This window comes from Bombyx mandarina, chromosome 28, assembly GCF_030267445.1.
Source record: "Bombyx mandarina strain Sakado chromosome 28, ASM3026744v2".
Classification (NCBI taxonomy): domain Eukaryota; kingdom Metazoa; phylum Arthropoda; class Insecta; order Lepidoptera; family Bombycidae; genus Bombyx; species Bombyx mandarina.
Genome location: NC_143233.1, coordinates 6,189,611 through 6,206,404, shown reverse-complemented (window position 1 = coordinate 6,206,404; position 16,794 = coordinate 6,189,611). Strand labels below are relative to the sequence as shown.

At 35.7% G+C, this 16,794-nt stretch overlaps 1 protein-coding gene across 2 annotated transcripts in view; it reads left to right on the top strand.

Moving 5' to 3' along the window:
- Nucleotides 1-3,006: 3,006 nt before the first annotated feature.
- The window catches only part of LOC114243769 (zwei Ig domain protein zig-8), a 130,079-nt gene continuing 116,291 nt past the window's right edge, over nucleotides 3,007-16,794 (top strand). For both annotated transcript variants that reach the window (XM_028175374.2, XM_028175372.2), the window contains exon 1: nucleotides 3,007-3,277. The gene's annotated coding sequence lies outside the window, so the exon portion shown is untranslated. The remainder of the gene's footprint in view (nucleotides 3,278-16,794) is intronic.

Here is a 16,794-nt window from a genome sequence, read left to right as displayed (position 1 = left end):
TTGTAATTCTAAAGAGATGCAGATTTGGACATTAATAGATTGAGTATGAACGTAGACAGCAGCTTCTGTAACGCTTTATACACCCGTTACAGCAGATTTTCTGCGAGTTTCATCTACAGTTTTCAATATTGCTTTATAGCCATGAAAGTTTTTATACTGGTGGTAGGACCTCTTGTGAGTCCGTACGGGTAGGTACCACCTCCCCGCCTATTTCTGTCGTGAAGCAGTGTTTCAGTTTGAAGGTTGAGGCAGCCGTTGTAAATACTGAGACCTTAGAACCTGTATCTCAAAGCGGGTGGCGCATTTACGTTGTAGATGTTTATGGGCTCCAGTAACCACTTAACACCAGGTGGGCTGTGAGCTCGTCCACCTATCTAAGCAATAAAAAAATAAAAATCAAAGTTTAAATCAAATCTGTTTGTTCTTTTAGATTTCCTTAGACCTTTATCAGACTTCTCAAAATTGCTAACAAAAACCAGCTTGATGGTCCCGAAAATTATGGACGTTTTACAAAGAATCATATTTGGCTCAAATATGAAACCGAAATAGAATTTATTTTTTCCGGTTCAAAGTAGCTGAAAATATTTCCTCAAACTAATAATACATATAGAGTATTTTTCAAGAAAAAAAAATCACTCCTGTCAGATTACAAAAAATATTTTCATTCAAGGGACTTGCTAATTGAATTTTATTTTGCTCGTGTCCGAGCCAAGACCTAAAATAGAAAAAAAACTTTTTAGAATGTATGGTTTCTTCAAAATACAAATGTGTTGAAAGAAAATCCACCCACATTCCACATCTGCTGCGATATCCGAAGCTTCTTCTCGGTGATGACAATGCATTCCTAAATTGTGATATAGATACTCGGCTATTTGGAAGTAACTATATAGTCTTGAAGCAGATGATGAGAGTCAAGATCCGTTGCGCTAATTGGAGCTAAAGGCTTCAACAACATAATAATCTAAGCTGAATGAGTTCATCATTTTCTCTGATTTTTATAAATGGTGCATGCGGCAGAGATGCGAAACTTGAGATGGATGTGTGGAGTGACAAGAATGGACAAAATAAATAATGAGTATATCAGAGGAAGTGTGAAAGTAGCCCCGGTAATCAACAAATTAAAGAGCGGACGGTTAGCGTGGTATGGACATATAATACGTAGAGAGAAGATGCATGTGACTAGGAGATGTAAGAAAAGGGTAGTAGCAAGGTAGCAAGCAAGGTAGAGAGGGAAGAGGTCGACCAAAGAAGGATGAAGTGTGTATATGACGATATGAGAGAGAGAGGAGTGAGTGTTGAGATGACGTCTGATAGAAGAGAATGGAAGAGAAAAATTAGCTGTGCCGACCCCACCTAGTGGGATAAGATGGAGAAAAGAAGAAGAAGACATAAATAAAGGATGGACGGCATAGAGACGCGCGGAAGTTCAGGAGCGCGGTAGACCGACCAACTCAGAATTCCTAAATTACTGCAGCGGGATGGTCTGGGCAAGGAGGAATGGCTGGACATCGTGTGATTTGTTATCTCTGTTTCCTCCAAAGTTACATGACGATCACGGTCGCTCTGTCAAGAGTAAAACAAGTGATAAGAAGAGATAGTTAAAACTACTTTTGTAATAACTTTCAGTATATTATTTGTAACGTTTAGAATACTTTACATTTTTCGTCTGACACGATCGACTGAAATGATTATTTTATTTGTTCACGTTATCTACTATGCCTTCAAGCATCACTTACTGTATTGATCGGAAACTTGTAATAGTTGTTTTTGAGAATCAATTGATGGATTTTAGTCAAACTATATTATAACGCATTCCATTAAATATCGATACATTTTCGCGAGTATTTTATGAACGATTTTATTTATCTCATTATTCTATTCCGCGATCAAATGAATATTATCAGCTTTAAAATACCTCGATTATGTTGAACTTCAATTTAGTTACACGAAAAAGTATAAGCCATTACTAAAAAAAACAAAACTTCAAAATTTGTATTTTTACACTATCCAGGCAAACCCGGAAACACTTCTAGGGGGTTCATTTCAGAGTTCTCAGGTGGAAAGGAAAAACAATGCACGCTGTACTCGATGTGAGTGGCTTCCAGCTATATATTTGCTCCACTGACAGGCTAGAAACATGGGCTGAAACTTAGAGAACATTTTCAATTGTAAATAAAAGCAACGAGATAGATAGGTATGTGGGATCCTCAATTCTATTTGGGCCAATAAAACGGTTGATTACTTCACACAAATTTAATTTTAAATTCGTATTTATTATAGCAAATTTAATAAAATAAACACGTCTTTCGTCTTCCGTGTTATATTACGTCCGTCTATCATTGCATTAGGTAACTACTCTCACTCCTCCTCATGCTTAATAAAGAAAACTAATTGTCAGACATTTATTCGCTATTTCTCTTATCTTCTTACACGACATCTCCTATCTCTCTCTCTCTCAGTCATGCTCCATAACTGTCATCCATACATTCCGCTCCTAAAGATAATATATAGTTTAGTATTTGGTGTATTATACCCAATCTGTCGCACTAATGGAAACGGATAAAATTTAATTTTAACTTTTAGGCCACGGACGCGGTAGCTAACCCCAACCAGGAAATGAACGAACATCACGTGGTACAGCACTTACTGTATGTAGTCAAAGACAACATTGTAATGGGGCCTCACTTCATTTTAAAATTTCGTGTCAAAATACGAGACAACGTCTAAAGTTGAGTCGTCACAATTACATTCTCTGAAAGCTCATTGAGCATGCGCCTGTTTCCACGGACCGTTTTTACCCGGTTGTGGACACACATACAACGAAACGTCGGTTGTACACATATACACTGGCTGACGGCAGACGCGCACACATAAATAGCTTTCAGTCATCTAGAAACGCACACACTAATATTTCTTATTCGTACACCCTTCACGTACTACGGGTATAACGCACACATACAAATCTCAACCCTGGCGATGCTGGTAGTACATTAGTTCGCCGAAAGGTGTCGGTGTCGTCGGACGTCCGTGTTCACGACGCTTCGCGAGTCGGTAGTGAGTGAACGATCGTAAATCGGAAAATGCGCGGGTGAAAAAAAAAATTGTTTTGCGAACTGAAAATTTAACAGATCGCCGAATCAAATTGTGAACTCAATAATAATAGTGAAGTGTGGTGAGGTTAGTGTTAAAATAAATATTTGAAAAAAAAAAATAAACACATCCGGAAAGTTTTTCTCACGTTTGGAAATAGCGTTTTGTCAATGAGATAACTTTGAAGGTAAGCGCGAGGAATATTTAAAAAAAAATTGCAGTTATAATATATCGGTTTGTACTATTTGTCAAATATAAAATAAGTAAATTCCTCATACACCAGTTCGGCGTATGACATTACGACTAAATTCTAAGTAATTAAGCAGAATTTTCAAATTATTGGACTCGAAGAACACGTGGTTAAGGATTTCATAATATTAGTACGAAATTAATAATCAGTTAATAATTTTAAGAACCTTTACGTAATTCAGGACTGCTTTTTGGCGTCCCTATTAATTTATTGGCAATGTTTTCTGTCTCAAAAGAGTGTTGGACTGTGGACATTAGACTAATGAAAAAATAAACCCGTACCCTCCATGAATCATGAGCGTGAGTTTAAGCACTTATTCTAAGAGTTTCTCAAAAATTATACCAAATTTCAGACTTTGTACGGATAAAGCATTTAGTATTGAATTTTTTAAAACACCTATTATTTTTAGTGCTGTTAATGAGGAATGTGTCCTCAAAATGTTTAATTGAGATGATTTCTTCTTGATTAGATAGATGAACGGACTCACTGCTCCCAGGTTTTAAGTGGTCACCGGAGCTCTTATAAGTCCGCGTGGGTAGGTACCACCACCCTGCCTATTTCTGCCGTGAAGCGGTAATGCGTTTCGGTCTGAAGAGCGGGGCAGCCGTTGTAACTATAATTGAGACCTTAGAACTTATATCTCAAGGTGGGTGGCGCATTCACGTTGTAGATGGCTATGGGCTCCAGTAACCACTTAACACTAGGTGGGTTGTGAGTTCGTCCACCCATCTAATCAATAAAAAAAATATTAGAAAACTAGCCAACTTAATTAGTTTATTTGTGTATATATAAGATATGGTCATAGATGAAGGAACCTGGTTTCGAGAAGTAACATTCTGTGACTTAAAATAAATTTAGATATTTTTAAGCCATGTCCTGTCTGTAACGCGTTAAGGACCCCGTTCCTCCAAACGTGTCATTACTACCGTGAAAATCTAGTCTAGATCGAAAAGTTTAATTTTTATAATTAATACTGTTTTACGGTGTAATTTCGAGTTCATTACATTCTTTTTATATTTCTGACTGTTTTGGATACTTTAAATTTTACAGTTACGGAGGACTAAGGTATTATTCGTCAACATTTGAATACATTACTACGAATTTCTTGATATTTGCGTCTTTTTATACATATACTAGCTTTTGCCCGCGACTCCGTCCGCGTGGAATAGTTACTTTGGCATAACGCTAAATTTTACCCCCACTTCATTTACGTAGAAAGTGAAAATATTTTTGAATTATAGAATGTTAAGGAGCTATTTAAACCCCCATTTTGAAACATTCTTTATTGGTGCTCCACTTGTATTGGTCTTACCGTGATGTTATATAGCATATAAATCAATAAATGGGCCATCTAACACTGAACAAATTTTTCAAATCGGACTAGTAGTTCCTGAGATTAGCGCGTTCAAACAAACAAACTCTTCAGCTTTATAATATTAGTATAGATTTATTTATAATATTTATAATAATAGGATAGATAGCAGTATCCTGAAGTATGGCAGCCACTTAATTTATTTCTATTATTAAAAAAAGAACACAATATTCCTAACCTAAAAGTACATGTTATTATCCGCAACATGCTTCGTCAGATTACAAAAATAGAGCTATCAGCAACATGCTTCGTCAAAAAGTACAATACTCAAATTATGATCAGTTTTAATTTCTTTGTAATCTAAGTAGATTATTTTTTTATTGAGGAGACTAATGGATAAGCTCGCGGCTTACTTGATGCTAAGTGGTCACCAAAGTCCTTAGACTTCACGTAAATTCCGCCATATTTAGGACTTATAGTCTCAGTTTTAACAGTACGTCGTAATTACGTTGAAATCTCGTTTTAAATTACGTCAGGAGTTTCTTAAGTCGATTTTCTGGAATCTTAGAGACGTGACCATCATTCTCAATGTAGCCAGAAGCATTACTTAGTCGTTAGGTTCTTGGCAGAGTGGTCGTAATCGTCATCGAAGGAAGTAAACTTTATGCCTATTGTCTAAATTTGTTACGTATTAGGAAAATAAAATAAATATTTACTGGTGGTAGGACCTCTTGTGAGTCCGCACGGGTAGGTACCACCACCCTGCCTATTTCTGCCGTGAACAGTAATGCGTTTCGGTTTGAAGGGTGGGGCAGCCGTTGTAACTATACTGAGACCCTTAGAACTTATATCTCAAGGTGGGTGGCGCATTTACGTTGTAGATGTCTATGGGCTCCAGTAACCACTTAACACCAGGTGGGCTGTGAGCTCGTCCACCCACCTAAGCAATAACAAAAAAAAAAAAGATAAATTATATAGAAATAATATATCAAAAAACGATTTATAAACAGCTTAAAAATTCAGCAAAAGCAAACGTATGAGAATGAGCATTCGTCTAGGTAATAAAAAGTGTTGAGTTACATAAAGGCCTCGATTTTTTGTAGATTTGTGTTGCCTAAGAAAATATGGATGTAACACGTATTCACGACAGTCTAATGTACTTTTACCACCAATCGATAATTACTAATGGTAGTCCACATGGGTGGCTACCATCGAATACTATTTTTGCCATAAAGTAGGATTCGATGAGACAAGCCTTATACTATAAAATTGAGATTTAAGCCTCAAGATTCAAGGGATTCAGCATTCGTATTGTCAATATCAAAAAATTCCAGTAACCCTCACCAGGGTGGGTTTTAGGGGTTAAGCTTTTACATCATTTACATCGATGTTTTCATTTTCACTTGTTGCTCGAAGGAGCAAACGGCTTATAGTTTTTTTTAGAATTAACAAAATTATGAGATTTGTAAATATTTTCAATATAGGGACACTTCTGTTACATTTCACAATATGTGACAACAAATTAACAGCAATTCAACATAAGTCGTCGTGGCCTAAAGGATAAGACGTCCGGTGCATTCGTATCGAGCGATGCACCGGTGTTCGATTCCCGCAGGCGTGTTCCAATTTTTATAATGAAATACGTACTTAATAAATGTTCACGATTGACTTACACGGTGAAGGAATAATTATAACATCGTGTAATAAAACGTCGAACCCGCAAAATTATAATTTGCGTAATCACTGGTGGTAGGACCTCTTGGGAGTCCGCACGGGTAAGTACCACCACCACGCCTATTTCCGCCATGAAGTAGTAATGCGTTTCGGTTCGAAGGGTATAGGGTAGCCGTTGTAACTATACTGAGACCTTAGAACTTATATCTCGAGGTGGGTGGCGCACTTACGTTGTAGATGTCTATGGGCTCCAGTAACCACTTAACACCAGGTGGGCTATGAGCTCGTCCATCCATCTAAGCAATAAAAAATAAAATAAAAAATAAGCAACTTGAGTAGGATTTTTCGAGCCAAACTTCGTCAATCAAGTTTTTCTAAGAATCTGTAAGCTCAAAGCAGATGGTTTATTGAGTTTCACCATCCGATCTGATATAATTTGATATCGAAACCCGAGGACGTGTAGCTTAAAATCTATTAACCAAAACTTATCGTAGTGCTCAATTTCAAGAATTGATACAGACGAACAACTTTTCTGCCAAATAAATTATATGTATCGGCTATTGAACATCAAATATCTATTCAATCCTTCATACTGTGTATTCAAACGGCAGAATTGGATTTTATTTATCATTTGACGAAACGTTCATTTATAAACGAGATTGTATATAGGTCGAGAAAAATGTGTTTTAATCCCGAAATATTTCAACATTTCAAAGCTTTGTCTGAGAAAATCTCTTTTTACTTTGAACTCACCATCTTCGAGCGCATGTAACAAGTATGCATGCTCAGAACGCTTCGCCTCTTATTTATTCTCGTTACTGACAAAGGGATATATCGATAGTTTCCACGAGACTGCAGAGTAATACTTTGAATGGCCTTTTGTTCAATTTTTCAGTTCGTTGCATCCAAAATATGGAATTATCGAGACCTATATCTTATATTATATTATAAAATAGAGGGAAAAAGGCCTAGGGGTAGAGGTCCCAAACGATGGTCGGACCAAATAGCGGAGGAACTGGGGATACCTATCAGCGACGCACTCCACCGGGCTGCAGGGCGGGATCGATGGAGACAGTTGGTTGACGAAATCGGACGGAGTCACGATCCTCAGCAGTGAGGAACCGATCGAAGAGAGAGAGAGAGAGAGAGAGAGATATCTTAGTTTATAGAATTCTGCTTATTGTCAAATCCATTACTGTTTCTTGTATGATATTGGTAAAAGAATAATCTCCCAAATGGATTTGAAATATGTACAGGGCACCCTGAACATAAAATTTTATATTATGATTGTTTCTAAATCTGGGAACACACTAATAAGTATGGCAACACAGTTAATTGCGGTTGCACAAAAAATTCTGGTCGTACGTACACGTGTTTTAAATCAAGAAATAAAATTCCTTCGCTCTGAATCTAGTTTTTATTGAAGCTAGCGCACAAAAATACAGTCAATGATGTAAACAAAATATATGTATCTCGATATAAAATGCATTAAGGATAATATATTTAATGTAAATGTATATTTTATTTCATGTAATGGAAATTGAAAAAATCGGTTCTATACGGGACTCGTATCGAGTACTTTTTCTTTATTATTTATTATCGTCCTATAAATTATAAATTTTAGATAAAGTATAGAAACTGAAAAAATTATCGACGATCCAAAAAAGTTATTATAGTAATGTTAAATTTCGAAAGTTGAGTTCATGGATAAAAACTTTGCACCTCCTTTTGTAGTTCGTACTACTTAAGTGTATTTTTATCAATAAATTTTGAGTTAAAGTTTTTAATATTGGATAAAGGTACCACTGTTATAACTTATTAATAACATTCACGTTGCTGATGTCTATGGGCTCGTGTAAACGCATGTACTCAATAAAAAAGAACATATTATTATGTCGGTTTATATATAGACTTAGAGTTAGAGATACGAAGCTAACAAGCATTACTAAGCTTTTGATTGACGGCGTTAAGCCAAATTTGCTATAACATAGCTTCATCATTGGCCATTTACTAAGGCGTTGAAAGCTCAACAATAGCTTTCCCTCACTATATAACACGCTCTGTAGTCTATTAGATTTGGAGCATCTAATTACTGTTTGGCTTATTCCTGCAATTCATAGCTTACGTTTTTTTTTACCATTAGTGGATCGAATAGGTCATGAATACCTGGTGTTTATGATTAACGAAGCTCATAGAAACCACAAAAGTAATATAATGATAATAATAATAAAATAATTTATTGTCTTTCACACAGATACTAATACATTTAGATAAATAAAAGAAAACATAAATAAAAGGGAATAGGAGGTGGCTCAGCTAACGCTATTCAAAGTAGATGAATCGAACAGCGCTGGTTTTCAGTCACCCCCGTTCCAAGTGAAAGTGATACAATTTCCCACTTTAAGACATGAAATTAAGATTCTTATTAAAAAAAAACTGAATTGTGTCGTGTTTCTCGAAAAGGTTAAAAAGGTATTTTGGGAATAAAAAAGTGTATAATTTCCCATTTGGCTGGGGAGTTAAAGAAAGGTTTGCTAATTCGCTATAGTTAGTCCAAGCGTAAATATATTATGTATGACTTGATACGGATTATATGTAAACAGATGTCTGTGAAAACCCAGGCGAGCTACCTAATGTTGAATAGCATCTCAAAATTAACTTACCTACCTTTTCAAAGCAGAAATTACTTAAAAAATTTACATATCAAATACACGTAGTGAGATCCCATGCATAAACAGCAGGTCCTAATGAGTTTCTAATTGCTTCTACTTAGCCTATATTCTTTACCTTGCCTTTAAGTCGTTAATATGTATTCAGAATTATTTATCTGGAGTACCTAAGAGCCAGAGTTTATTTATTAGCTAGCTTTTTGTTTGTCCCATGTGAGTGTTTTTTAATGTCTTAAAATGGGAAAAAATAGCCAAACTCTTAATGAGAATCTACTGATACTTTAATGTTACTTTAATAATACTGAAGCCTTTTAAATACTTGCTATTTTGATATCTTCTCCCGTAAAAGGCGACTTAGAGATTAGATTGGCATTACTGGTGATCGTATTGGTAACCGGCATATTTAAGTTCCACCTTTTCGCCGTATATAGCCTAAGGGGCTATTCCAGTTACGCCCGGACGGGTGGGTGAGCTCACGGGCTGAACATGAGAAATTTTGCTAACACTAGCCCTAGTAGTGCACTCAGTGGGTTTGTCTTTGGGTTTGTTCGCTAGGACGGTGACCGGTGGTAACTGGTGCTTGAGGAGCCTAAAAGCACCGAGAGTGGATCCGGGGTTCCGACAAGACCAGACGGAGGCTTTGCGTTACCCCATCGCTTGGGTCGGAGTTCCAACATCCTGCCTATTTCAGCCGCGAAGCAGTAATACATTTCAATTTTAAGGGTGGGACAGCTTTTACACATTACATTTGAGATTTCAATCTTATCTCAAAGATTACCTGTATTAGAGTTGTGATATAATTGAGCTAATGAAAGCGTTTTTTTTTTGTTTCCCATATGTATAGTTGGGGATCCAAAAGCATCGCTTGAGACTATTATCGTAGTTCGGTTATTGGTACAAACAAAACAAGACCTAAACGTAATTACGTTTTAAGTTCACTAGATGATGACCGGTTTTTTTTTGATAACGCCATCTTGTTGACGTGTCTTTAAAGCGGTTAGTTGCCCTCAATTAAAAAAAAATAGTATTATTATTCGCCAATAGATGTCGGGAAGAGTTGATTATTGAAAACACGAATAAAACAGCACTATCTGAAAATAAATCGTAGTTAGATCGATTTATCGCCCCCGAAATCCCCTGTATACTAAATTTCATGAAAATCGTTGGAGTCTTTTCCGAGATTCAGATTATACATACATATACAACTGCTCGTTTAAAGGTATAAGATAACTGAATTAAATTCCACTTGAACATTTCAAAATTTCACCTATTAACAACAAATCTAAACGCCCGATCTAAAGTTACGTTTAGTTGCGGAAGTGACAAAGGAAAATTTTGGTAAATCATCAAAACTAAAACGGCCGATTTATCTTTATATCTTTCACGATGAAGATATTGCCCGAACTTAACGCAACTGTTACTCTTGATCCCGTTGTGAGACCGTTCATAAATCATTTACGAAAGGGTTCCCCGGGGAAGATTAGGTTTTGCTGGCTTTAGGTTTTTTTTTTTCCTAGATTTAGTACTAAATTATGGACTTGTGACACGCTTTTGGATGATTAATAAAATTCCAGATGTTTCTTGTTCAAAAACAGATGCGAGGATTATCTTTTTTATTTGCTATTTACTTTTAAATAGTCCAAATATGATATGATGGTAATTGCTCTGCTAAATACCTATATAATGACTGGTATAATAAAAATTGGGAACAAATCAAGCACGGCCACAATTTAGGTTTCCTTGTGTTATGGCTATCAGAGACTGACACACTTATATACGTTTCAATATATAGATATACAAATATTAAGCATCCAGAAAAAACCAACCTTTTGCAAACCAACTTTTTCATCACACGAAAATTTGCCCGATATGGTAATTGAACCCACGACCCTCGGCCAAGCAGCCAGGAGCGCTAACTACTCCACCACCGAGTCAGTCAATATGAAAAGTAGTATGATTACATACATAGGAAAACAATTACAACATTACACATGTCTTAATATAACATAAGTCTAAATTGTCTATATAGCTATTGTGTGTAGGTGAATTTAAAATTAGTTTTATAAATTTAGTATGAATTTATATAGTAATTAAAGATGGTAGTATTTAGTAAGTAAGATTATAAAAATCAAGCAAATAAGTAAAACTTTAATCGTTTTACCTAGAACTAGAGGTCCCGCAGTAGTCGAAATTCGACTATAATTAATTGGAATTGTAAGTTTGTACACTATTATTTATGATTGTATTTTATACTTCTATAATGACAAATTTCGCCAAGACTACACTATAAAAAATATCAACAAAGACAAACAATATTTAATCTATTCTCAATTTGACAACAGACGTCAAGAAAAAAAGTTTGACAATAAATAGTATGCATGCGTCTATAGATTAATGTGCATCTATAGATTAATACTTCACGTATTAATCTATAGATTTTAGTGAACTTGCATAAATTTTATTTTTTCCTACGTATTCTAGTGACCTCGAGGGGTCATACTAGATTCACCGAAGCAGTGCTTCGCAGAATCTACTGCCAGATCGGAAACACGATCCCCTTAAAAATATCCGGCGAGAAACTCAGTGGACTATGTCTATGGATTAGTTTACTCGTCGAACCCGTCGCTTCGGAAATTCTCATAATGAAAATATTCTGTACCTATGAATTAGATTGAGTAAAGTAACATGGTACCTACTGCTTCATCTTAAAAGCGAACACACACATCTAAAACGATAATCAATATTGTACATATAACTTGATTAATATAACTTTCTCTTAACTATTAGTTCACGGACTTTGTATGGATTTTTCTGTATTAAGCAGTCTCTGTTTTCTCCACCTACCGTTTCACGTAATTACCTATTTAATTTAAGCTGACAAACCGCTTTTCATTTAGTAATTTGGAGTTATAAATAAATAAATACTTAGTAGAGATTCTTCGAGACAAACTTTGGTTAGTTTGTAAATTTATAATGCACTGAGGAATTAGCCTTAAATGGCATTAGACAGAGAGAGACAGAATACACTTTATTGCACACCAAAACACAATTTACATTCAAAAAACAATCAAAAAAAGCAGATACATTTGTACAATAGGCGGTCTTATCGCTAAAAGCGATCTCTTCCAGACAACCGTTTAATTTATAGAAATTCTGGAAAATATAAAAAAATATAGCAGGTATGTTGCGGTGTACTATACATAATACATTATAGAAAATATATACATACAATAAACAAAATATATACCGTTTACATATAATATGAAATATATACCAATTATATACCAATATACATACTTATATACTTACATACACATAATACATCAACAGTATGAAAATAATAAATGATGATGCAAACAAACAGCACTAAGAAGATAAGTAGTGTTCCTTCACCATTCTTTTAAAACAGCTTAAAGTTTGAGCACTTCTCACTGCATCCGGTATTCTGAATCATTTCTGGCAGCCTTACTCCCTAAATCTTGCCTATACAAAGTACATAAATCCCTACCCTATACAGGTATGCGGTTGTATTTCAATTAAAGACATCAAAAATGTGTCTTTTTCCAAATCTCACTTCTTGGTGTAAGATTCTAAAAGGAATGCTTTGGACAAAGTCAGTTTATACTGTAATTACCCGAAGGCATCCTTAAAGACCTTCAAAAGCCTTTACTCTCGAGACTATAATTAATTTCATCGGATATTTTAGTAACGAATTAAACTTTCTCCAGAATTCTCAAAGCCTCTCAATTATCGAGGGGAACAATGGGATTGAGTACCTTTCCCTCCCTGGTATTATAATTAATCAGATTTTTCTTGTTAACCGGATGTTGTTTATTATTTTTCAAGATATCTAACGATCTATTGACACAGGATATTATGAATGTTTTATTCTTTTTCTACGTATCTTCAAATGAGATTTTAGGAATATATTTATTGCAATTATAACAAGCTCGTGTCTCTCCTAATTTTGACTGTATCTATGGACACTATTTGTTTACCAAGTGGAACACGACGTATAGCAATAAAAAACATCTTGTGTAAGGTTTTTTTTTATTGCTCTTGTAGGCAGACTCTCAGCTGCGGCTGTGCTTTAGGCGGCTTTCATTACAAAATATACAGATCCGTGTTTAGGTTAAGCCGGAAATACTAAAACATTCAAACCGTTTATTATGTGTTCATTAATTACGGCGAATTTTTTTTTAAGTGGTTAGCGGAGCCCATAGACATCTACAACGTAAATGCCGCCACCCACCTTGACCTACGACCAGTCTCGGCTGTGCCTCTAGAATATCTGATATTCGTGAGCGATGGTGAACATCTCCCATCGAATTAGCCGTGAGCTCGTCTTCGGAAGCTACAAATTTTGATCCTGAAGTTCGGTTTTCACTTAAACAAATTAATTTCATACATCTAACTAAAGTTGGTCTTGTCCTATTTTATTTTTTAAATTATATTTTTCGAGGCCTGCCAACTCCCAAACCGAAATACTAAAATGATTGTTATTCATCGAGTGGACTTTAGACTTAGGGCAAAGCTATTTAAGATCGTAGAAAGTTTACTTAGACAACGTAAATTGAAAGAAAGCATGGTTCATCTCAGAATTTCAAACAAAATAAAGAACATTAAACTTGTCGAATAACAAACAAAGACGGACAACTTTACTTACTACTTCAGAAAAAATATAAGCAAAAAAATATATACAGATAGTGAGTGAGTGACCTAAGTTATTTTTTTTTTTTGATAACTTTCTTTATGATTCGTAACAGTGATGTGTATGGATATTTCAATGTTTTTGTGAGATATCAAACTAATTTCTACACGCATTTTTGAAACGAAGCTTTTGGAGTCGTCATGGAAATACACGACAATGTTACGTCACTGTTACCTTAACGGGCCGTGAGAAGATATGTCCGCTTAAATAAATCTTTCATTTGTTTTTTCAGCTTGTTTCACGTCCTTACGGATCCATCAGATCCAATAAACTTTGCATTAGACGCCTTCAGCTCTAATACTAGGAGCAGGCTTAGGGACCCCGGTAACCGTACTCGTCGAACTCGACAAAGAGGTCGACGTGCAACCTAACCCATGCATCAGCCCGCTGAGTTTCTCGCCGGATCTTCTCAGTGGGTCGCGATTCCGATCCGGTAGTAGATTCATTCGCGAAGCAATTGCTCTTGAGCTGTTAGGTCTCCTTCGGAGGCGCTCGGGCAGTTGTTACCAAATCCCGCCCCTCTTTGCTAAGTCTTTGCTCGCCCACCTGTCCTGGTGAAACTGGAAAGGCCTTCGGGCCACCAGTAAGCTTTCAATCATAAAAAAAAAAAAAAAAATACTAAGCAAAATAACGGAACGTGAAAAATATATAGAGATACTAACGAATGACGAAGTGAGCTCACCTACTAGTTAGGGTTACGTTGATATGGTATTTCTAGACCATCAGCTTAGGTAGGAAAAAAAAGATACATTTACTTATAAATCGTATAAAATCATTAATTTATTAGGTAGTATTAATGGAGCTAATAACTTACAATTCTCGTGCTCGCCCCTAATATTAGGAGCATATATCATTAATTTATTACGGAAACTGGAATAGAAAGATTTATTCCAACTCCGATCATAGTTCGTCCCTCTCTGTCCTAAGAGTTTCACGTACGATCGTCTCTTTCCCATTACAATGACCTAAGATTATTCAATTATCTGACACATCAAGGCTGTCGTTTTCAGACGTCGAATCCTCTATGTGGTCGATCGTAAAAAATATAAATGAGATTTTTGTATCCACTGGGAATGGTCGGTTTGTGTTGGATCATGTGGCAGTTAAGTGGTGAACTTGGTAGACTTTTAGTAAAGTGCAAAATTATATTACCGAATAAACTTCAGTTTTAGTGTTGTTTTAATAAAAGGAACATTGAAGAGCCCGGCCAAAACCGGGCTAGCAGAGATCATGTTTGTTGCTTAGGGCTTTCTTCAAACCACGGACTGCAAGCTTATAGCGCCAAAATAGAGGATTTGCTTTTTTAAAAAACCTTATTGAATATGAAATATATTTGTGCATATTTTTACTATTTCATGACACGTTTGATAAAATGATCTGTGTTTTCTTGATGTTTGGAATAACCTCCATGGCTTTAACAGTAACAGGTAGTAATTCTAAAACATGATTGGGAAACATTTTTTTCATTACGATTTCGTATTACGCTGCTGTTAAAATTATTTTAATTTTTTTGTACGAAAAATACCCTTTTGTTCAATTCGAAATACAAATTACCAAAATTCCAGACAATCCATTTTATTTTTCAGAAACATATTCGGTCTTTTACCAAAATAGCAAAGCGATCGCTTAGTCTGCAGCACAGACACCGTTCAATTTTCCGATAGAGGGTTCATCGCGGTCATAACTCAGGAGTGACGTAGGTATTTTTCTTTTGATATTGCAGGGGTTTGTAGATTTGAAAAGTTGATGCGTGTGGATGGCCAGCAATCAGACCCCAGAAGCGGTCGTTTCTTTTAAAAGGATTGTTTTTTTGATATTCGCTCGTAAATGTTTAGATGCGGGACGGGTTTTACTGGTGTTAAATGGCTAAAGACCTGCAATATATCTTAGGTATAGGAAGTAGTTTTATCGCCCTAACTAATTTGAAATTTAAACACGCTTCTATTAGCTTGGTATGTATGTTTGTTTGTATATGAAGGTGTCTTTAATGATCATTTTTACTGAGGTCAAGATGTCCGATAAATTTAAAAAAATTGACAGACGCAAGGACTAATGACAATATGTAAGTTTATTACTTACTTTGATATCCTAACCAGTATGGACAGGGTGAAATAAAAAGAAATTTATTGCTAGTTCGGTTTGTTATTTAAGCATGTTTTTTATACAACTAGGAGAAATTATTTCTTAACGAAAGCAAATCAAGATAACGTAATTGTTTACGCAAATGGTTAGAATTTTTTTCCTACCTAATCGTTAGTAACAAATGAGGTTATTCCAGTTACGGCCGGACCGTTAGGTGAGCTCACGGACTCAACTTAAGGAATTTACTAATACTGACCGTAGAAAACCAAGAGCAGTGCTTCGCTGGATCTACCACCAGATCGGAATCGCGACCTACTGAGAAGATCGGGCGAGAAACTTAGTAATTTTTGAAGTGTTTGGCACTTTTGGAAAGACTTTTCGTTTTCGTATAAGTTTTTCGGGTAATGAACTAAATTGTCCTGTTTTTCTGTGCGAATATCCTTAAGCGATTTAACTAACCGTCGGCGTTCAGAACAGAAGTTCAACTCTCCGACCCGTGCAAGGAGTTGTCAACGCTTACATCACCTTTTGGTCGTATATGCACAGTTCCATCACTGTCTATGGTAGGCAGCGGCTTGGCTCTGCCCCCGCATCGGCGACGTCCAGCGACGGTGACCACTTACCATCAGGTGGTACATATAATTATCAGCCTACAAGACAGCAAAAAAAAAAACTGTATCATACCTCAACCTGTAACAAACCGTCCAACTATCAGGAAATATCGAGCTGTTTAACAAAAAATTATGGAACAATCAATGATTGGCCATTGCCGAAGACATTTAAAAATCTAGAAATAAACCAGGGTATTTTGATTTCAACTAAAAAAATATGTATTTTTAAATATTTTCTGTAAATTTGATTAGTATTGTGATTACTATATTATTATATTAGGCGATGTATGTTAAAAAACTAGTAGTAAGGTAATAAATTTGTAACAAAATTGACTTGTAGTGTCTTTTAAAACGAATGATTCGATAAAACAAATTACCAATTTATATACAGACAG